Source organism: Oryctolagus cuniculus, chromosome 14 (genome assembly GCF_964237555.1).
Source record: "Oryctolagus cuniculus chromosome 14, mOryCun1.1, whole genome shotgun sequence".
NCBI lineage: Eukaryota > Metazoa > Chordata > Mammalia > Lagomorpha > Leporidae > Oryctolagus > Oryctolagus cuniculus.
In genome coordinates, this window is record NC_091445.1 from 2987727 (window position 1) to 3010596 (window position 22870).

Genomic DNA, 22870 nt, shown 5'->3' on the forward strand with positions numbered 1-22870 from the left:
ACAGTGAGGGGAGTGTGGGTGAGAGATGAGGATTCCAGACAGCCACCTGTGGCGACGTCAATTATAGATGAGGGGGTGACTCAGGACTTATTTAGGCATAAGAGGTGGGGTGCGGGTTCCTGGTCTGAGTGTGAGTGGCTCTCGGGGGTACTCTGAGGCAGAAGCGAGGCTGTAGTAAGCTCTCTATCGTTAGCAGATGCTAGCTGAGAAGTCTCCTGGCTGACAGGCTCTGGGCTGTGCACTGAGCACCTGGGAGTGAGTGTGAAAGACTCTGTGTCTTCTGGGGTTTTGTCGTGGTCGTTTTTGATGTGGGCCTGGTACCCCCGTTTCCAACCCCAGTTCTTGCCCCCACAGAGTCTAAGATCTCTCAGCAGAGGCAAATACAGGGTGCAAAGTACAGTACGGGCGGGCTTTCTTGAAAAGGTTAGAGAGTGAACACACATTTACAGGTGAGTGTGGGCTGCCTCGTGTGAATACCCAACACACGCGGGTCCCAGGGTTGTTGACAGAGAAAGAGGGAGAGAGAGGGAGGGAGGGAGGAAGAGGGGAGGGAGAGAGGGAGGGAAAGAGGGAAAGCCCGGTCATCCTTAGGGACAAAAAATAGGGCTGCCCTCCATTCTCAGTCTCTTTCATGAAGTGAGAGATATTGCTTTAGTTGAGTAAACAAACGGGGGAGGACTTAGCGTGGGAGAAGCCATCTAAGACTCCTGTGGCACCTCTGCCTGCAGTCTAACGTGCACGCGGTCATCGTGACGTCTCCTCTCCTGGTCCTGATGAGACCCGGTGCGCCTGGGATGGTGGGTGTTTACACTGACAGGCGAAGTGATGGGAGTGCAGGGTTGGCAAGAATTCAGCTCCTCGAGGTCTAACTCCCTGCCCATTTGCATCATATCATTCTGACTTTTTTTTAAAAAGACACTTCTTTATTTGGAAGGTAGAGTTACAGAGGGAGAGACAGAGAGAGAGAGAGAGCGCGCGCGCGCTCTTCCATCTACTAGTTCACTCCCCAAATGGCCACAATAGTTGGGGCTAGGCCAGGCTGAAACCAGGAGCCAGGAGCTTCTTCTGGGTCTCCCACATGGGTGCAGGGGCCCAAGCAGTTGGGGCCATCCTCTGCTGCCTTCCAAGGTCATCAGCAGGGAGCTGGGTCAGAAGTGGAGCAGCTGGGACTTGAACCGGTACCCATAGGTGTCGCAGGCAATGGCTTTACCCTCTGGGCCATAGCGCTGGCCCCGCATTCCTGTATTCTGACCCAAAGAATCCAATAAGGAAAAGGACCTCTTATAATAGCAATAAAAACAAAGATACCTAGAAATAAACCAAAGAAGATATTTTGAAAATTGTAACACTGAAATCATCATTTTTTCGCAGACAAGGAAGCTTCATACTGCTTCAAACCTCCAGACTCCCCATTGCTATTTTGGAACCATAGCCTGCTTTGCATGCATTCTGTAATCTCTAAGACATACTTTTCAGAGCCAAGTGGAAAAGATTAAGCTTTTGTAGAACTAAAGAAGACCAGATAGGTAATTATTTGAACTCAGAATGAAGAATTTTTTAAAAAAGATTTTATTTATTTATTTGAGAGGCATAGTTGCAAAGAGAGAGACAAAGAGAGGTCTTCCATCTGCTAGTTCACTCTCCAAGCGGCCACAACAGCTGGAGCTGGACCAGGCTGAAGCCAGGAGCCAGGAGCTTCTTCGGGGTCTCCCATGTGGGTACAGGGCCCCAAGGACTTGGGCCATCTTCCGTTGCCTTCCTAGTCCAATAGCAGTAGCTGGATCAGAAGTGGGGCATCGGAGCTGGCACTGTGGCACAGTAGGTAATCTGCCTGTGGGCACCAGCATCCCATATGGGCGCCAGTTCTAATCCTGGCTGCTCCTCTTCCAATCCAGCTCTCTGCTATGGCCTGGGACAGCAGTAGAAGATGGCCCAAGCCCTTGGGCCCCTGAATCCGCATGGGAGACCTGGAAGAAGCTCCTGGCTCCTGGGTTTGGATCAGCCCAGCTACAGCTGTTGCAGCCATTTGGGGAGTGAACCAACAGATGGAAACCTTTCTGTCTCTCCCTCTTGCTGTCTGTAACTGTACCTCTCAAATAATTAAAATCTTAAAAAAATGAAGAAGAAGAAGTGGAGCATTCAGGACAGGAACCGGTACCCACATGGGATGCCGATGTCGCAGACGCAGCCTTAACCTAGTTTTTGAGGGGATGATTTTTCCCCAGTGCTAAACCCTAGAAGAAATCCATCGCGTGATCCCTTTGGCAGGGCATGTGGAGGACATTTTAGCAATATCTGGACAGTGTCACAGCACAGTCCTCACCCTCTCTAAATGAGGGCGACATCAGCGTCACATCGACACAGAGACTAAGAGTGACATGACGTGATGCACACACGGACCTTAACACACTCCAAAAAGCCGAGGGACAGCCAGTCCCTCGTGCAGTCTATTCAGCCAGAATCTGGACTGCTAGGATTTTATGTTGCTGACTGAAGGAAACATGTAACTCTTGTAAACCCGGTGGGTAGGCAGCAAGGGCTGACGTCTGATTAGGCACTCTGAGGCATCGGCCCAAATTCTGTGCTCTGAGGCTAAGTGGCCTGCACAACACTTGGGCAAAAGCCAGGGTTTCCCCCCAGGAAGCACCTGCCCTTCCATTCCAGGGCCTGGTGCAAAGCCTCAGGAAATGCCAAGATTTGCCAAGCTGCCTGGGGCGCATCTTCCTGGCAGCCGTGCCCGGGCAGCACCTGGTGCGCGTGGCCTGTCCTGGAACACTGTCAGAGCAGGTACCCTCAGCACGGCCGCCCAGCCAGAGCGAGAGTTCTGTGCCGCTCCAGTGGGACGCGTGGTTCTGCACAGCATCATCTCCGGAGGTGCCTGCCAGAGAGAATCCACCGCACGAGCTACAGCCAGGCTCCTGCACAGCCTGACCTGCCGTACGCGGTTCCTTCAACTGTGGCGGACGCAGACACGCAAGCATGTCAGGAGCTGGGGGCTTGGGGGAGGAGGCCCACGGAGCCCTCCTGGGCTGTGTGTTATTAAAGCTGCGTCAGAAGCACACAGAGGCACACCTGTGCCATTAGCACTGGCTGAAGGGATGGCGTGGCAGTCGTCAGAACGCGGCCTCCCATTAAGGAAGCATCAATTAAGGAATAAGGCAGATAGAGGACAGCCCTGCTTGGTAACTCCTGGGGTTGTCGTTTGATCTCACCACCTTTTCTTGGCTCCTTTGATTTTGAAAGGGGATCAAAAGAAGGATGTTTAGGTGTGGCCGTGTAGCTCGGTGGCTGAGACACTGTGAGAGTGCCTAGGTTTGAGTCTCACCTCTGCTTCTGATCCAGCTAATGTGCGCCCTGGATGGCAGCAAGTGATGGCTCAAGCACTCGGATCTCTGCCACTGGGTGGGAGAACCAGACTGAGTGCTAGGCTCCTGGCTTTGTCCAGCCGCAAGCTGCAGGGGAGTGAAACAGCAGATGAAAGACCTCTCCTTGTCCCCACACCTCTGTCTCTGTCTTCCAAACTGAAAAAAAAAAAAGTGGTAGGGGAGGTTGTCCAAAGGTGTTGAATTAGGGATCTGGAGCCAGCACTGTGGCATAGCGGGTAAAGCCGCCACCTGTGACGTTGGCATCCCATATGGGCACCGGTTCGAGTCCCAGCTGCTCCTCTTCCAATCCAGCTCCCTGCTAATGCACCTGAGGAGGCAGCAGAGGATGGTCCGAGAACCTGCCATGTACATGGGAAACCTGGATGGAGTTCCTGGATCCCGGCTTCAGCCTGGCCCAGCCCCACTTTTTGTCGCATATGGGATGAGAACTAGTTGATGGAAGCTCTTTCTCTCTATGTATCTCTCTTTCCCCTCTTCCCCTCTCTGTGTCATCCTGTCTTTCAAATAAATAATGAATAAAAATCTTTTTTGCAAGAGGTAAGGATGTCTGCTGTGAGGCTGGCCCAGTGAGTGAGCAGTGCAGCCTGGTCTGCAGGAGGTGGCATTCCCCCTGTGGGCTACCCTCCAACTCAGTCTGAGAGCGGCCCCCAGCATCTCCAGCTCCGCTCACCCCAGGCTGTGCTCAAACTGCTTTGTGCCAGGTCACACCTGTCCTGAGCCACACAAGACACCCCCGTGCTTGCCATGTCAAACCAGAGAGTGACAGAGGTCACCGTGGCTCTGCAAGGGCACCGCCCACACTGAGTCCAGCCCTAGCCTGAGAGTGAGCGGAAGTGCTGCAGGCGATGAGACAAAGAGGAGCTGACCTGCTCACGGTGGGGCGTCCCTGTGTTAGTGCCAAGCCGGTTGCAACCCAAGGCCTCACAAGCCTAGCCCCCATCAGAATTCCACCCACAAAAACCAAAACTTGATTAGATTTCAGAGAGTATCCTCACAGTCATTAGTCCTGCTCGATTGACTGGCTATTAAAGCACAAAGCACAAAAGATGGCTCTTCTCCTGCACGTAGAGACCGGGTGCAGGGGTGCATCTCCACCGTCTGTCCACACACTCTGCTGCGGGGCACTGTCAATCAGATTCCCTTCTTTCTCCCCCTGCCCACCTTCCTTTTGGGGATGGGAGTGGTTGTTTTATTGTTGTTGTTTTTCTTTTTTTTTTTTTTTTTAAGACTTACATATTTATTTGAAAAGCAGAGTTACAGAGAGAGAGGGGGAGAGACAGAGAGAGATCTTCCAGCCACTGTTTCACTTCCCAAGTGGCCACAATGGCCAGGGCTGGACCAGGCCAAAGCCAGGAGCCAAGAACTCCATCCCCTTCTGCTGTGTGGGTGCAAGGGCTCAGGCACTTGGGCCATCTTCCACTGCTTTCTCAGGTGCATCGGCAGGGAGCTGGATCAGAAGGGGACAGCCAGGACTCAAACCAGTACTGCGGGTGGTAGCTTACCCTGCCCCATTACGATGCCAGCTCCCGTGTGTTTGCTCTTACAGGTGCAACGTGCTGTCAGTCATGCTCTCTTCCACACTTGGATGATGTGGATCCATCTCCTTGTCGGTTCGCTTGTTTACATTAATTGCTAAATAAGCAGAAAGCAAAAAAAAAAAAAAAAAAAAATACCAAACAATGTAGTGAAGGTGTTTCTGGGGCTGGTGTTGTGGTGCAGTGGGTTAGGCTTCCGCTTGCCATGCCACCCTCACACATGGGTGCCGGCTCAGGTCCCAGCCACTCCCCTGCCCAGCCAGCTCCCTGATTCTGGCCTGGGAAAGCTGGGGAAGATGGCCCAATTGCTTGGGACCCTCCCACTAATGTGGGAGACCCAGATGGAGTTTCAGGCTTCTGGCTTCAGCCTGACGCAGCCTGAAGTGTTGTGGCCATCTGGGGAGTGAAGCAGTGGATGGAAGACCTCTGTCTCTCTTTGTCTCTGTCTCTCTCACTCTGTCACTATGGCTTTCAAGTAAATAAATTTGTTTCTGAAATTGTGTCTGCCTCACTCTCGTCTCCCTGATCCCCCTCTCCGCAAGCAGCCTTGCTGCCAGCTGTCCTGCACAACCTTCCCGACTTCCCACGGGTGAAGTTGGACCTGCTGACGTCACTCGCGGGCCACAGCCAGAGCGCTGTGCTGGGCCTCTGCGCCGCTTCCCTCTGAAAGCCACGTGGCCTCCCTCTCCGGCTGGGCTGTGGGCTGCTCATGCCCTGGACTCCCTGTTCCTCCACTGTCGGTTGCTACTCCCTCCTGGGGCCCTGGATTGCTACCTCTGCTCTGCCTACCTGCCTAGAACCAGCCTGCCTCAGCAGCTGTTGAGGGGGTCGTGGGCTGGCTCTGGGGTCCAGGGAAGGAGACTCCTGCCTAGGTGTGGTTCACACGTACTCTGTTCCAGCCGAGGTTCTATGGACTCAGCAGGACAGCAAGCCAGCTGGACGCAGAAGAGGAGTCTGGCCTCATCCCAGGTGAGCAGGAGGAGCACCTGTGAGTCTTATCTGAGCCGTGGGGAGATGCCTGGCTCTGTGCCGTAAACCCACAGCAGCAGCACAAAGAGGGGATTTCTTCGACCATGGCTGTTCTCCAGGCTCCCAGGGCCTGGATGAAACCCAGCCTTGGCCGTGCCCACCTGAGAGTTGGATGAGGCTCTGTGAGTCCTCTCTCCCCCAGGTCTGCTTCTGCAGGTGCAGTGGAGTGATGGAGGATGCTCGTGAGACAGACCTGGGCAGTGCCTTTGCTGTAGTTCCCTTAGAGGCTGGTTGGTAGGTTGGGGAGGGGGAGGCACAGGGTGCCAGTGATGGGGAGGGAATCCCACTAGTCCCGACTGTCAGGCTAAGGCCCCGAGGCGCTAGGATAGGGAACGACTCTGCCAAGAAGAAAACCTGCCCAGGTGGCAGGCACGGGCCCCTCCCCTGGCACGGGAAAGGAGCAGGTGGGCCGAATGTGACACAAAGCCCCACGGCTCCTCCTCCCACTCAAGGGCCGAGGAAGGAACAGAACACCTTTTCCATTTGTCGGGAACCTTCGGGACTCTTGAGGCAGCACTAGAAAGGAAACATCCTTCCCTCTGCCAAAAACAAAATCGCAGCAACCTTGCGGATCCCAACTGGCTTTTACATGCCACTTCAGAACGGGCGGCGCCTCTTTTTCTAAAACAGGATGCCTGTTCCCAGGAGCTGACCGAGGAGGTGGCCTTGGGGACAGGGAAGGGCTGAGGAAACCAGGAAGGAGAACAAAAGGCAGCCCGGTCACTTCAGAGTCACCGCGCCGGTGGAGTGAAGGCTGAGAGGGCTTCCTGACCGCGCCAGCCGGCTCTGCCTGTTGCTATTCTCTCTCTCTCTCTCTCTCTCTGTCTCTGTCTCTCTCTCTCCCTCCCTCCCCCTTCCTCTGTCCTGATTTCTCTGAAAGGCATATAAACAACCGGCTTTGGAGCCTGGAGCTCCAGCAAGCGTGCCTCCATTTTGGTTTGGTGTCGTGAGCCCAGTGCAGGAGCTCAGCCCACACCAGTGGCCTCCTGTAAACCAGTGGCCTCGTTTGGTAGCTCCTAGAATGGCTGCCTTGCTGCCAGCAGTCTGTGGGTATCAGGGCCGGCCCCGGGACTGCAGCCCAGAGTCCCCACCTCCTGCCGACTCATAAAGCCCCTGCCCCCGGCCCCGGAATCATGCCCTGCTGTTAGGCGCAGTGCTTTATGTGTGGGTGGAAGGAGGCTGTAAAATTCTGCAGGAACTATTTTCCACCAGGCCGGTTAGCAAGGCCTCTGCAAAGGCGGCGCTGTTGTGGTTTCGTTGTCACTATCATCAGACTGTTAACCTGCAGTTGTTCTGTGCCTCCTCTCCAGTTCTGATCTGTTTTCTAGGGGAGTAAAGTAGACGTGTCAAATGTCCCCCTCCTCAACCTGACCAGGTTCTGTAAACTCTGAAAAGTCCCTTTTAGTTAGATGTCGGTGACAACAGGGACTTAGTGCTAACTTTTCGGCGTGATCAAGGGTATGCTTTGCTGTCTAGAGCTGCTCACTATTAAACCTCTAATGCACTTTACAACAAAACTATTTTCAGTAATAATCATGAAATCAAATTAATGAAACCGTGGGCAGACTCAGAGTGAAATTTTATTTTTTGTACTTTGTATATACAAAAATGCTAATGAAATAAATAATAACATAATGATTGTATACCAAAGTGGAAAACTCTAACGAGTACAATTTTTTATGTTTTTGTTGATTTAATTTTATTTGAAAGGCAGAGAAAGCTCTTCCATTCACTTTACTCCCCATTTGACTCCCCAGAAGCCTGAAGGAGCCAGGGCTGAGCCAGGGCTGAGCCAGGGCGAAGCCAGGAGCCAGGAGCTCCATCCGGGTCTGCCATGTGGGTGGCAGGGACCCAAGTGCTTGAGCCACCATCTGATCAGCCCAAAACTCCTGAGACCCAGGGAGCTCTGAATTAAAAGCTTTTGTGGAGCTGCGAGCCCCCGAGGAAGGAGCAGGTGCTGGGTCCAAGCAGCAGGCCTGGGGGGACTCGTGAGTGGTTCTAGAAAACGTGGGAAGGAGAGCGTCTGCGGTTCGCCCCAAGCCTTCACGAGCTGTGGCTAAGAGGGTCAGGAGGGCTGCAGGCTGGGAGCGCTGGGGGAGGGGCGTAGCGGAGAGGCTGTCGCCTTGGGGTGGGCTGGGTCTCGAGTCGGGGAAGTCCATGTGTAAACAGGGCGTTCGGGTGGCCCTGCTGGCCGGCCTCAGTCAAGGGCTCAGCAGACACCCACAGGCTTGGGTGGGTTCCCCCACAGCTGTGTACTGCCCGACTTCCTTATCTCTTCCTGTCTCTGGGCTTTGTAACTACTTCTGGGATGTCTCAGAATTTTCCTTTTATCACCATCAGCCCTCATTCCAGATCTACCACGCAGAGAGGCAGGAATACCGGTGTCGCGGGGGCCAGTGCACCCAGGGCCAGCCGTCCAGCACTCGCTGGTCCACGAAGCTGACTGTAAAATGATGGTGAACGCCAGCTCTGAGAACCCCCACCTGGCTCACGGAATGAAGTGTTGCCCGAGTCTAGAATCACCCAAAAAGCCAGCAAAGACCTCCAAGTTGTAGTGGCTTTGTCTTTGCAGAGAGGCCAGCCATTCAAGGCGTCTCTGAGTACGTTTCTCGAATAGAGGGGCCCCACTGGTGTCCTCTGAGAAGGCGTTTGGAACACACCTCAGGAGGGTCCCTGTCAGTGGGCACTGCTCCCATGAGCACTTACAAGATTGAGTCAGGAGCATGCACTTTTTCTTCACTGGTTTGCAACAATTGCTTATCGCTTACGTTTTGTTTGTTTTGTTTTGTTTTTAGCGGGGCCAGTGCTGTGGCATAGGAGGTTGGGCCTCCAGCTGCAGCATGGGCGTCCCATATGGGCACCAATTCGAGTGCCAGCTGCTCCTCTTCCAGTCCAGCTCTCTGCAGTGGCCTGGGGAGCAGTGGAGGATGGGCCGCTGCACCCACGTGGGAGACCAAGAGGAAGCTCCGGGCTCCTGGCTTCAGACCAGCCCAGCTCTAGCCGTTGTAGCCATTTGGGGAGTGAACCAGCAGATAGAAGACCTCTGTCTCTCCCTCTCTCTGTCTGTAACTCTGCCTCTCAGATAAATGAATAAATCTTTTTTTTTAAATAAATTTTTTTTTAGAGACAAGTATTATATCAGTGGCACTTCAGACTTGCCATTGCATGGTCAAGTTTTTATTACGGTTTTTCGGTTCTTTCCAAACAGTGCACCTGCACTCAGAGCAGGTCACCTCAGGCACCTTAGTCCTGCCCGGTGCGATCCATGGGCAGCAGATGAGCGCCTTGCCGTGGCCAGGCACATGCTGGAGTGCTGATGGCCCAGGCTTTGGAAAATCTGCAATTAGATCTCACACAGAGCACCTAGAGACTGATAATGAAAGTATGGTGAAATTATTTTTCATGTTTATTTGTTTTCATCTACCCAACAGGCAGAGTGACAGAGAGACCCTCCAGTCGCTGGTTCACTCCCCAAATGGCCAAGACAGCTGGAGCTGGGCCAGGCCGAAGTCAGGAGCCAGGAGCTCCGTCTGCATCTCCCATGTGGGAAACTGGGCCACTTCCTCTCTCATCCTGACTTCTCAGAAGCTCAGATAAACAGCTTAGCTCCTGCCTGTTTACGGCAACATTAGCATGAGTGACTCCATTTTGATTTTTCATGTGATCCGTTGGGTCCCATGCAAGAGCTTAGTCTGAAACACTGGCCCCCTATTAGTTTTATTTATTTAACAGTTATATAAACTGCTTTTCTAAGGGGATATTGTTGATAGTATCAAGTTTAAATTAGGCTTTTTATTTTTAGAATTATTTATTTGAAACTCAGAGTTACAGAGAGAGAGGAAGAGACAGAGAGAGAGAGAAAAAGATCTTCCATCTTCTGATTCACCCCTCAGATGGCTGGGCCAGGCCAGAGCCTGGAGCTGGGAACTTCACTCAGGTCTCCCACATGGGTGCAGGGGCCCCATACTTGGCCATCTTTCGCTGCTTTCCCAGGCAATCAACAGGGAGCTGGATGGGAAGTAGAGTAGCTGGGGCATGAACTGGCACTCATATGGGATACCTGTTTGCAGGTGGTGGCTTTAACCACCATGCCACAGCACCAGCCCAAGGCTTTCTTCACACATGTGGTTGTGCCGTGGGGTTTGAGAATGCTGGCTAGGTTCAGAGAGACCCCCTAGACTACGTCCTGCTCCTGGTCTTCGTGCATGTAAGAAGGCAACCGGGAGACGTGGGTAGAAGTGAACAGAAAAGCAGGATTTCACAGTACACACTCACATGTGAGTGCCCCCCACCGAGGCTGGGGCAGGGCCTGACTGAGGATCCGAAGGAGACAGTATTGGGGTGGGGCTGTGTGGTTGTCTCCAGGAAGGTGTCCTGGCCCCTGGTGCCTGCTGTAGGGTGAGGCTTAGCTGCAGAATGCGGGGTGGGTGAATCAGCAGGGAGGGTGCTGGGATTGGGGTGGCACCCGCGGCTGGGGTGTTGGCCACCCTCAGCTCCTCACGCCTCCCTGCCTTGCCCATGTCATTTCGACTGAGCAAAAATTATTTAGCACTCAGTTCAGAAGTTTTCCATTTCATCACATCCTTTTTATAGAACAGTATAAAATCAGTTTGTTGTGTGAATGAGAAGAATGAATGTAATTGTTTAGGTTCCAGTTTTGTTCACTTATTTTTTAATTAATAGATTTTATTTCTAATCCAGTTTTAGGTTCAGAGCAAAACCGAGCAGAAATGCAGAGGCCCCCACCCCCGACCTGACACCCCCGCCTCCCACAGGGACAACCTGCCTGCTGGTTCCCAGCCAGGGAGCAGCATCTCCGCGTAGCCCCGGCCACCGCTCGAGGCCACCTTCGGTGTGCTCTGCCCTCAGTGAGCCTCAACAAATGAATAACGACAGGTGTTTACTTGGCATCACACAGAACAGTTTTGAACTGAGTTTTTAAGAAACTAATGTATCTAGACGATACTTTTGGGCCGGCGCCACGGCTCACTAGGCTAATCCTCTGCCTGCGGCACTGGCACACCGGTTTCTAGTCCCAGTTGGGGCGCTGGATTCTGTCCCAGTTGCCCCTCTTCCAGGCCAGCTCTCTGCTGTGGCCAGGGAGTGCAGTGGAGGATGGCCCAAGTACTTGGGCCCTGCACCCCATGGGAGACCAGGAGAAGCACCTGGCTCCTGGCTTCGGATCAGCACGGTGTGCCGGCAGCAGCAAGCCAGCCACGGCAGCCATTGGAGGGTGAACCAACGGCAAAAAGGAAGACCTTTCTCTCTGTCTCTCTCTCTCTCTCACTGTCCACTCTGCCTGTCCAAAAAAAAAAAAAAAAAAAATAGACTACACTTTTTAGAAAATGAGTTAACTCTAGTGTTGAAAAACGTCAGTATTTATACTCACACTAGAACTTCCATCTTGGTCCGTAAGTCCTGGGGATACTTCAAAACGGTCCCATGGAGAAGGGGCCGACACGGTGGCACAGAGGGTTAAACCTTTACCTGTGGCACCAGCATCCCATGTGGCCTGCAGTTCGAGTCCTAGCTGCTCCACTTCTGATCCGGCTCCCTGTTAACAGGCCCGGAAAAGCAGCCGAGGACAACTTGAATGTTTGGACCCCTGCAGGCATGTGGGAGACCCTGATGAAGCTCCTGGCTCCTGGCTCCAGCTTGGCCCAGCCCTGGCCTTTTCAGTCATTTGGGGAGTGAACCCATGGATGGCAGACCTCTCCCTCTCTTTGTCTCTCCCTGTCTCTGACACTCTGCCTTTCAAGTAAATAAAATAATAAAACTTTTTTTAAAAGATTTATTTATTTTTATTTGAAAGTCAGAGTTACACAGAGAGAGGAGAGGCAGAGAGAGAGAGAGCGAGGGGTCTCCCATCCGATGGTTCACTCCCCAGTTGACCGCATTAGCCGGAGCTGTGCCAAACTGAAGCCAGGAAACAGGAGCTTCTTCCGGGTCTCTGGCGCGGGTGCAGGAGCCCAAGAAGTTGGGCTATCTTGTACTGCTTTCCCAGGCCATAGCAGAGAGCTGGACTGGAAGTGGAGCAGCCAGGACTAAAATCAGCACCTAATGGGATGCCGGCGCCTCAGGCCAGGGTGTTAACCCACTGCGCCACAGCACTGGCCCCAATAAAACTTTTTTTAAAAAGATGTTTGAATATTACAATGGGCTTCTGTTATACTACTAATTTTTGGTACACCTTTAACATTATCATCATAAGCAAGTCTTTGAGACTTTTCATTCTTTAATATTTAAATACTTTCACTACAAAGCTACCTGTTCCTATATAATTCAGCACTTTTAGGGAATAAAATAAGCATGTGTGTCAAAAAATCCTATTTAGGTAAAGAGAGATTTTATTCTTTTTTAAAAAGCACTCAATTTATTTTTGAGGCAGAGACAGAGAAAGAGGCTTCCCTCCAATGGGTCGCTCCCCGGGTGCCCCTGAGAGCCAGGGCTAGGCTGAGGCTGATGCTGGGAGCTCAGAGTTGGGACGCAGGCCAGGTGTGGCACCTGGGTGCGGGAGCCCAGCGTCTTGAGCCGTCACCACTGCTCCCCAGGGTCTGCGTTAGTCGGAAGCCGGGGTCCAGCGCCGGGCTCGGAACTGAGCTCAGGTAGTCTAACAGGGGAAGCAGCCGTATCAGCCGCTGGGCCCCGTGTCCCCCCTGAGAGATTTGATTTGAAAGGATCAACGCGAATGGTGAGTGGCGAAGGGACCGTGGCACTAGGGGATCAGGTTGGCAGGGTCCAGCCCTGTTCACAGCCTTTGGGTGCATCGTGCCTCTGTGAATTGTAGGCAACTGACCGGTGTGGACATGGGAGCCGCCGGGAACACCGTGTGGCGTGAAAATCTGCTGCTGCGGGCTTTTCCCACTCGGCTTTGCTGCGGGGTTTGTAAGGAGCCTGACGGGAGACGTCTAGAAGCAAAGCCAAGAATTCGTCTCCTGACTTCTCCTGTGGGACTTCAGATTTGGGCAAAGCCCTCTCTTCTTTTTTTTTTTTTTTTAATTATTGTTGTTATTATTATTATTATTTTTTGACAGGCAGAGTGGACAGTGAGAGAGAGAGAGAGAGAGACAGAGAGAAAGGTCTTCCTTTTACCGTTGATTTACCCTCCAATGGCCGCCGCGGCCAGCGCGCTCCAGCCGGCGCACCGCGCTGATCCGAAGCCAGGAGCCAGGTGCTTCTCCTGGTCTCCCATGGGGTGCAGGGCCCAAGCACTTGGGCCATCCTCCACTGCACTCCCTGGCCACAGCAGAGAGCTGGCCTGGAAGAGGGGCAACCGGGACAGAATCCGGCGTCCTGACCGGGACTAGAACCCGGCGTGCTGGCACCGCAAGGCGGAGGATTATCCTAGTGAGCCGCGGCGCCGGCCATTGTTATTATTATTATTATAGGTGCTGGTGTTGTGGAACAGCTAATTATTTTTTATTTTTTAAAGACTTATTTATTTATTTGAAAGTCAGAGTTACAGAGAGAGAAAAAGAGGCAGAGAGAGAGAGAGAGAGAAAGAGGTCTTCCATCCGATGGTTCACTCCCCAGTTGGCTGCAACAGCCGGAGCTGTGCCAATCTGAAGCCAGGAGCCAGGAGCTTCTTCTGGATCTCCCACATGGGTGCAGGGCCCCAAGGACTTGGGCCATCTTCTACTGCTTTCCCAGCAGAGAGCTGGATTGGAAGTGGAGCAGCTGGGACTCGAACCGGCAACCATATGGGATGCCAGAAATGCGGGTAGAGACCTTACCCGCTGTGCCACAGCACCAGCCCCAAAGCCCTCTCTTCTTGAGGTCCCCCAGATACCAAACAGTTTCTGGGCCTCCTAGGGCATGACCTTCCTTCCTTACCAGTAAGGCCAGGAACCTGGCTGCATTTTCCCAAGAGAGCCTGGTAGGCTTTGGCTCCATAAAATCAAGCTCAGCTCCATCAGGGTGCTCTGCTCTGACTCCGGGAGCGGCCTTCTCACAGCTGACAGGGCCACCGAGCTTTGGTGAGGCTGCCAAGGCTTCCAATCCTGCCTGCCGGCCAGGGGGGTCAAAGGCCTAGTGCGTCCACACAAAACAGTGATTGGCCCCTGAAAAGAAAAACAGTTCACAAGAATTTCCGGATTCTGGAGGAAAACAGGCAAGAGGAAAAAAGACGAAAATTTCACATAATCTGAGTTATGAGTGTCATGATGTGGAAGGAAAGAGAGAATGGTGCCCTCTTCCCAGAAAATAGACCCCACGGTCATCCATCAGCCCCTGTGACCCACCCTGGCTCTGTCATTCACTCAGCCTGTGTCTCTCCATCTGTCCAGTGTTGGATCTGCAATCTCGGAGCCGTCACTTCCCCACTCGAGTTCTCAGAGTTAACGGAGCTGGGCCCCAGAGCATCTGGGACAGGTCTCTCCACAGCTGGGCCTCTGGAGCAGGGGTGAGTGTTCTCAGCTTCAACCTGACACTTTCCTATGCTTCACATAAAAGTCAGATTGCTGGCAAGCAACTTCAGTGAGTTCCTAAACGGGCTCAGGGGAGCGGAGAAGCTGTAAACGGGTAAAATGGAGAACGAGGCCCCTCCTGGGAACGGAGTCCTTGGCTTCATCGGAGGCGGCTTTTTTATCAGCAGCTGCATTGCAGTTTAATTCTGGTTTGATGGGTTTGGAAATGGAAGTCTATGGTTCTTTCTTCAAACTTTAATACTAAAAACTTGTGTGAACTTCCGGAACAGGGATTTTGCCCGGTGGGTGGTATCAGAGTGTTTGGGGTGAGTGTCAGGTGCTGGCTCCTGACTCCAGCTTCCTGCTAATGCAGACCCTGAGAGGAAGTGCCGATGGCTCAAGGAGTTGGGTTCCTGCCCCCGACGTGGGAGACCTGGATGAACTTCCCTGCTCCCAGTTTGGGCCTCAGCTCAACCCCAGCCTGGTCCTAGCTGTTGCAGGCATTTGGGGAGTGAACCAGTGTGTGGGAGCGCTCGCTCTCCCCCTCCATCGTGTGTGTGTATGTGTGTGTGTGTGCACGCGTGCGTGCCTGTGTCTCCCTCTCTTTGCCTCTCAAATAAATTTTTTGAAATTCTGAATTTCTAAGGTGCAATTCTGGGCCATTAATTTTTCAAATGTCTCAAACTGGGGTTTGATTTCAACCTTTGAGGATTCAAATACATGGCAAGGAAGGAGTATGGGAAAATAGCACCTGTGTCGGGAACCTTGGCTCTGACATTGAATCTATCCTCGTAGACAGGTCAGTATGAAACCCAAACACACTGCCTTGAAACCAGTGGGAATTTGAGTGATAACATCTTGCAACTTTGTTCAGAGTTAAAACAAAGGACAGAATTTCTGGCTTCAGGCCACAAAAACCTGACTCAGTATTTTTAAAATCAATCCTCAGCCTCGTTTTCCGCTAAAAATTTGACTTTTAAAATACTTAGATTTGTTTAAGGTATTTTCCTTAAAATATTGGTGCTCAAAAAATATTAGGGGCTAGTGATGATACGTGTATTTTTCCCCCCAATATCAGATTAGAGACCAAATGGCTTTGTATGGAGAGTTCTGGAACTAAGTAAAAAAAACCTGCTAAAGAATGTCTCAGTGATCAGTGTGTTGAAAGAACATTTTGTTCTAATGGAACTAAAATTATACCTGGTAAGTTTTTTTTTGAACTGGCCACTGTCGTGAAAGGTATCGCGCTCTGTGGGGTGTACCATGTTTATAAAGCAGTGCGAGTAACGGAAGGTGTGTCTAGAGCCGTGTTTGGCAAAGTGCATGCTGGTGGCCACAGTTCTGCAAGATCTTCCCCCCAAAGAGCACGAGAGTCGCGTGGGCCCAGGGTGCCCCAACAGCGGTATTCCCGCGAGGGCTCCGCAGTGCACGTGCGCACTCAAGGCAAGTCCCGCGGCGTGGGAACGCCTATTCTCTTGTCCCATACACTGACCTCCGTGTGTCTGTTCCTCTGGGTCTCCGTCCTAACAGTGACGATCCTGTTCAGGCAGACTCGCTTCTCCAGGGAAGGCCCCAGATGCCCGGGGTGCCAGGGAGCGAAGGCACCGGGGCTGGGGGGATCCTCTACTGAGGACTCACACGGCCCTGGTTCTAATCCCAGCTCAGCAACTTAGAAACTTCGTGAGCGTGCTGACTATAACACGGGTATGAAAACAGTGACCTCAGAAGGCTTTTTGTGAAGATTAATCATAGGATGCACAACACATCCAGCCCAGTGTCTGCTTCTTCATGAGCTAATGAAACGTCAGGCTCATCTCTTCTCCTTGTTAAGCAGGAGTAGCAGGCAGGATACTGTTTGGGAAGCTTTTTGTATACCGTATGCCTGTCCAAGTGCACACAGAGAACTGACAGGGTGCAGGACACCGTACCCCCAAACACGGCTCCGTGGCATCTGGAAAGCAGCAGAAGCAGGGGGACTCCCAGGACCTTCTCCATGCGCTTCCCCCAGAGCAGGTCAGGGACCCTTCACCCAGGGTGCCTCCCTTCCTAGCCCCAGAGGGAAGGCACATCCGCATCCTGAAAGACAGAGACGCCCAGGAGAACCGCGCAAACAGGCCTCTGCGCCCCCAGTTCCTTACACTGCCACACGCCTCTGGCTCATCACACTCCTGGCTGACTCCATGCTTCATCCAGCCTGAGCTGGAAGACACACAGGGGTACCTGCTTCTCTAGGTGTTCAGTTGTTTTTAAAATGTTTTTTTCTAAGCCGGCGCCGTGGCTCAATAGGCTAATCCTCCACCTTGCGGCGCCGGCACACCGGGTTCTAGTCCCGGTCGGGGCGCCGGATTCTGTCCCGGTTGCCCCTCTTCCAGGCCAGCTCTCTGCTATGGCCAGGGAGTGCAGTGGAGGATGGCCCAGGTGCTTGGGCCCTGCACCCCATGGGAGACCAGGAAAAGCACCTGGCTCCTGGCTCCTGCCAGGATCAGCGCGGTGCGCCGGCTGCAGCGGCGGCCATTGGAGGGTGAACCAACGGCAAAGGAAGACCTTTCTCTCTCTGTCTCTCTCTCACTGTCCACTCTGCCTGTCAAAAAAAAAAAAAAAAATGTTTTTTTCTAAATTTATTTAAAATGCAGAGAGATACAGAGAAAGAGGCAGAGACAGACAGGAAAAGATCTCCTGTCTGTTGGTTCACTCCCCAAATGCCCACCACAACTGTGGCTGGGCCAGGCTGAAGCCAGGAGCCAGGAACTCCATCTGGGTCTCCCACATGAGTGCAGACAGCAAACTACTCGAGCCTTCACCGCTGCCTCCCAGGGTGAGTGTTAGCCGAACACTGCAGCAGAAGCAGAGTAGGCGGGAATTGAACCCAGGCCCTCCCATGTGCGACGCACGTGTCCTGCTATGCCAAATGCCCATCCTACCAGAGGCTCTGTGTCACATGGAACTGATGTTAAATAAGTGTGCATGTTTGTCTCTTGTTAGAGTGCCTCAGACACAAACCTTGCCAGGGATGTGGGAAAACATTACTGTTCTCCCCTACGGAACCACTGGGCAAAAGCTGTGGACATGTATCTGTGCATGTAGCATAAGATGCTTTACGGTGATCAAGCAGACAAAAAAGGAAAAGCTGCCTCACTAGACGCTGAGCTCCACGGCATCAGTCCCCTCTAAATGACTGAAAGTTCCACGGGCAGAATGCCGAAGACGAGCTTCTCGTGACGGTGGAAGACCCCAGCCCACCCCAGATTTCACGATGCTGATTTCACACGGGTAGGGGAAGCTTGGGATGCCGCATCCCACATCCCTGGGTTCAAGTCCTGGCTCCACTTCCAATCCTAGCTTCCTGATGATGGGCACCCAAGGAGGCAGAAGATGATGGCTCAAGTCTTGGGTCCCTGCTGCCCATGTGGGAGACTTGGGTTGAGTTCCTGGCTCCCAGTTTCAACCTAGCCCAGCCCTGGCTGTTTGGATATTTGTGGAGTGAACCAGTGGATGGGTTTTTCCCTGTCCCTTTTTTCAAATAATAATTACTTAAGTAAAGTCATTTCACAGAGGTACCTCCTCTCCATATACACCACATTTCAGGGGTGAACGCTTATGAGAGGGCACAAGTACGGGGTCCTGAGCTTCTACCCACAAAGGCCCTGTGGGCGCCCGTTTGGGGAGGAGAGCCTCTCTTACCCACGCTTGGTGACCAGGAGATCCGGCCGGCAGCCCAGCCATTAGTCCCTCATGTTCCAGGGAGTCCTCCGGCCTCCCGGGCGCACTGCTCTGCCCACACTCAGCCGGACCAGGTGTCAAAGCCACACACTCCCGCCCTCCCAGCTTTGCCAGCTCCTTGCAGGCCCAGCACCTGAAAGCCCGTCCCTCTGCCAGCAGCCAGCAGCATCAGCAGGAGGAGAGAGTCACATGTTCACACAGAACGAAAGGGTTAGCAGTCATCAGGCAGCCTGGAATTCGGCGCACTAAATTTGCACCCTGCATTTGAATCAGTTTGTTCTGGACGTGTTACACCCAAGATTGAATGGCTTTGCTAGGAACTCTCTGTAGAGGTGAGGTGAGCCTTGCTCCTGGCTGGGCATAACCTTGTGGGAACAGGGACAAACGTGACCTCTTTGGCTTACGAGTGGACACACACAGAACAACAAATGGTGCTACTCAGCCAGCAGCACAGGGCTAGGGCACCAAGGGACAGGTGTCCGGGGTGTCTTGAGGACAAGGCCACAGCACAGGTGCCAGTGGGTTGTAATCACTTCCAGCTTGCATGGTGTTCATCTGTCTGTTTGTTTTAAGATTTATTTATTTATTTGAAAGGCAGAGTTACAGACACAGGAAGAGATCTTCCATCTGCTGGTTCGTTGCCCAAATGACTGTAACAGCTGGAGCCGGGTCAGGTCAAAGCTGGGAGCCAGGGACTCCATCCGGATCTCCCACCTGGGTGACAGGGCTCCAAGTACTTGGGCCATGTTCCGCTGCTTTTCTGGGCACATTAGCAGGGAGCTGGATGTGCAGTGGAGCCGCCAGGACTTGCACCGGCACCCGTATGGGATGCCGGCATCACAGACCGTGACTTAACCCATTGTGCCACAATGGCGACCTCTGTCGCTGCCTGTTAAACTCTCATAGTCGCGATGCAGTTCATAGGCATGAGGTATTAGGCTGTGAAGCGGATAACCACGACAGGGTTCCTGCGGGTCAGGAAAGCCGGGGGACTCGGCACACAGGACAGCTGCAGGGCCTCTCCAAAGCTGTGGATGTGGCAGTGCCGAGTGGAGGCGCTGACTGCCACGTTCACAATGGTGCTCGCTGCCCAGCCTGCTCAGGCCCTGCCTCACGGGCCCTCCACAGGGCTGCTCAGAACCCGGCCGCAGGCTTTGCTCAGAGTGACTGGAGAGCGGGAGCCAGCGAGCCAGTGAGCGAGCAGGCCACGGTTCAAAGTCCAGGACCAGAGCCCCAGTCCTTTAACAACCTGACCTCACTAAGGGTCACACAGATGAACTGTAGGGGACCTGAGAGGGAGCCAACGGGACAAGGCCATGAGTACCAGGAGCAGGCTGGCTGCCACGACACGGTGTGAGTGATTCTGCCACAGACGATTATCATCAGGGCCGGGTGCTGTGGCACAGAGGGTAAGCCACAGCTTAGGCCAGCCACCTCCCATGTCACAGCACCGGCTGCTCCACTTGTGATCCAGCTCCTTGCCTAATGACCCTGAGAAGCAGCAGATGGTGGTCCAAGTGCTTGGGTCCCTGTCACCCACGTGGGAGATTCAGATAGTGTTCCTCACTCTTGGCCTCCGCTCAGTCCAGCCACAGATGTTGAGGGGGACTGGGGAGTGAACCAGTGAACGGAAGATCTCTTTCTCACACTGTGTGTGTGTGTGTGTGTGTGTGTGTGTGTCTAACCCTTCTCGCTTTCACTTTGCTTTTCGAATGAGTAAATATATATATATTTTAAAAAGAATTATTTTCTACTCCCCCAAGGGCCACTTCTTTCTGCAAAGGGAAAAGAGCCGACCCCATGCTGGGAGACACAGTCGGTCCTGAGGCGAGAAGGAGATGCGTTCAGGGAGGGCAGGTCAGGCCGAGCGCGGGAGACTTCCGCCTGAATTCAGCCCCCCTGAGCTACTGTGCTCGCTAGGCAATCCCGCTGTGGGCGAGTCCCACGCCAGCATGGACAGTTCTTAGCGTGCATGGTGGAGCCACAGACGGCTGTGCAGCAGGCAGGCAGCAAAGACCGTTTTTCTCTCTCGTGTGGCTTTAAAGGCCCCGTATGTGCATCACAAGGCCCCTGGCTGCAGCGCTAACAGTACAGAGGGGTGAGCTGAGCACTGGGCGTCCTTTCTGGGGGTGTTGATCAAGGGAAAGACAATGGCTCTCCCCAGACCCCCGTGTCAGGATCCACCGGCCTCAGTCTTGTCCTCCAGCTCCGCAGTCCCCGGGAATGGACCAAGTCCCGACGCCTCTCAACACCAGTTTGCACTGCGCTGGCTGGGGGCAGAGCTGTGGATTCAACCAGCGACAGGCAGAAAATGTTCGGACAAAACACGTCCACGTTGGGGCAGGCATTGGCTGATGGGAATGCTCGCTTGCTCGCTCTTTCTCTGTTTACCTGTTTTTGGGTCTGAAATAAAAAACAAACTTCCATGTGTATTAAGTATATACAGACTTCTTTTATCTTGCACTCCCTAAACAATACAATACAACCACTACTTATAAGGCATTTACAACGCATTGTGTGTTACTACTACTAGAGATAAACCCATAACTAATATTAAATATAATTTTATTTAAAAATGAAGAAGGCATCCTACTGTATATATCCTACTGGAACTCCTTTTTTTAAATTTATCATAGCTTTTGAAACATGTCTGTGCTCGTAGCTGTAATTAATTTTGTTTTACAAATGCTTAGTATTTTAAGTAATTTTTTTCCTTTCCCCACTACCACAAATTATGCAGTCGAGTTTCCCACATTTGGGGAAATCGCAGGGCTTAGCACATCTGGAGTGTAACGGATAAGCCTCACCCTGGGAAAACCACCTTTGTGATCTTGCTATCTCCCCTGCTGGGCAAGTATTTTAAGTAATTTTATTATGAAATATTTTCTTTTTTATTTTTTTAACTTTTATTTAGTAAATATAAATTTCCAAAGTACAGTTTATGTATTACAGTGGCCTTCCCCCCCCCATAACTTCGATCCCACCTGCAACCCTCCTAACTCCCACTCCCTCTCTTATTTCATTCACATCAAGATTCATTTTTCAATTATCTTTATATACAGATCAATTTAGTATATATTAAGTAAATATTTCAACAGTTTGCCCCCACAAAGAACATAAATTGTAAAATACTGTTTGAGTACTAGTTATAGCATTAATTCACATTGAACAACACATTAAGGACTGAGATCCTACATGAGGAGTAAGTGCACAGTGACTCCTGTTGTTGACTTAACAAATTGACACTCTTGTTTATGGCGTCAGTAATCTCCCTAGGCTCTTGTCATGAGTTGCCAAGGCCATGGAAGCCTTTTGAGTTCGCTGAGTTCTATCTTATTTAGACAGGGTCACAGTCAAAGTGGAAGTTCTCTCCTCCTTTCGGAGAAAGGTACCTCCTTCTTTGATGGCCTGTTCTTTCCACTGGGATCTCACAGAGATCTTTCATTTAGGTGGGTTTTTGTTTTTTTTTTTTTTTTGCCAGAGTGTCTTGGCTTTCCATGCCTAAAATACTCTCATGGGTTCTTCAGCCAGATCCAAATGCCTTAAGGGCTGATTCTGAGGCCAGAGTGCTGTTTAGGACATCTGCCATTCTGAGTCTGCTGTGTAATATTATTATGAAATATTTTCAAATGCAGAAAAAAGTTGTTATAATGACCACCCAAGTGCTCAACATCCAACCTCATCATACACTAGCTTTGTGCTATCATGCCATATCATTTCAGGGGTATTTTGTTTCTTTTATTTTTTTTAAGATTTATTTATTTATTTGAACGGTAGAGTTACCTTTCAAGTCAGATCTTCCATCTGCCAGTTCACTCCCCAGATGGCTACAGTGGGGCCAGGCCTGGACCAGATGCAAGCCAGGAGCTTCTTCCAGGTCTCTCGCATGGGCGCAGGGGCCCAAGCACTTGGGCCATCTTCCACTGCCTTTCCCAGGCCACTGGAGCAGCCAGGACACAAATCGGCACCTGTATGGGATGCTGGTGTCACACACGGCATCCTAACCCCCTGCACCGGAGCTGGTCCCAGGGTTTTTGTTGAAAGAAATAGAATTTACAGATACAGTGATGGCCTCTGAGTCCCCGTTCCTGACCCTATCCCTCCCTTCCCTTCCCAGACGCTGCGATGAGTTAGTGTCTGTGCTTCCTATGAATATGTTAATATCTTTCCTGTATGTTTATGCGCCACGACAACAGTCTGGTGTGCTTAAATCCTCAGAGTGATGCACTTGCTTCCTTCTCTACGTGCTATTTCTGTTGACCCTCCTTTCTGAGATGTCCTCGTGTTAGCGGATGGGAAACCTCGCTCTTGACAGCTCCAGTAGGTGTGTGTGCGGGTTTTCATGTTCTTGTGGGTTACTGTTACATGTTCTTGGGGGTTACTGTACGGTGCATATTTGGGTCGATTCCAGTTACTTCCCATGATCAACAGCACTACCAGGAAGCTCGTGGCCGATGTGTCCTTCCAGGCAGGCTGTGGACTCCGTGGCTGCAGGGAGTGCTGTCCACATATGTCCTCACACAGCTGTCAGCCCCACTAGGGAGCTGCGTCGCTTCATCCAAGCCCACACCCTCCCAGGACAGCCCACATTCAGAGATGGGCCCCATCACGGGAGCCCCTGCGCCAGTCCCCGTGGAGCCAGGGCTGATGGACCCCAGCACAGCTGGCCGCTCCTCTCCCCACTCCGGCACCTCCCCCTTCTTCTCCACAAATCTCCATCCCAGGACGTGGGCCTGTGAAGCTGCATCCACATTAGCCGACTCCAGCTGTCGCTGGGGTGTGTGTCTGGCCTAGC

The 22870-nt window shown here is 52.3% G+C and overlaps 1 long non-coding RNA gene and 1 other non-coding gene across 2 annotated transcripts; one reads left to right on the top strand and one right to left on the bottom strand.

Annotated features, from left to right (window-relative positions):
- The first annotated feature begins 576 nt into the window (after positions 1-576).
- LOC127492797 (uncharacterized) lies at positions 577-12274 on the top strand. The gene is made up of 2 exons (XR_011381838.1): positions 577-5890; positions 9382-12274. It is a non-coding gene; the product is annotated as an uncharacterized lncRNA (long non-coding RNA).
- Positions 12275-20773: 8499 nt separating this feature from the next.
- On the bottom strand, positions 20774-20933 carry LOC127492892 (U1 spliceosomal RNA). The gene has a single exon (XR_007922720.1). It is a non-coding gene; the product is annotated as a U1 spliceosomal RNA (small nuclear RNA).
- Between the last annotated feature and the right edge of the window lie 1937 nt (positions 20934-22870).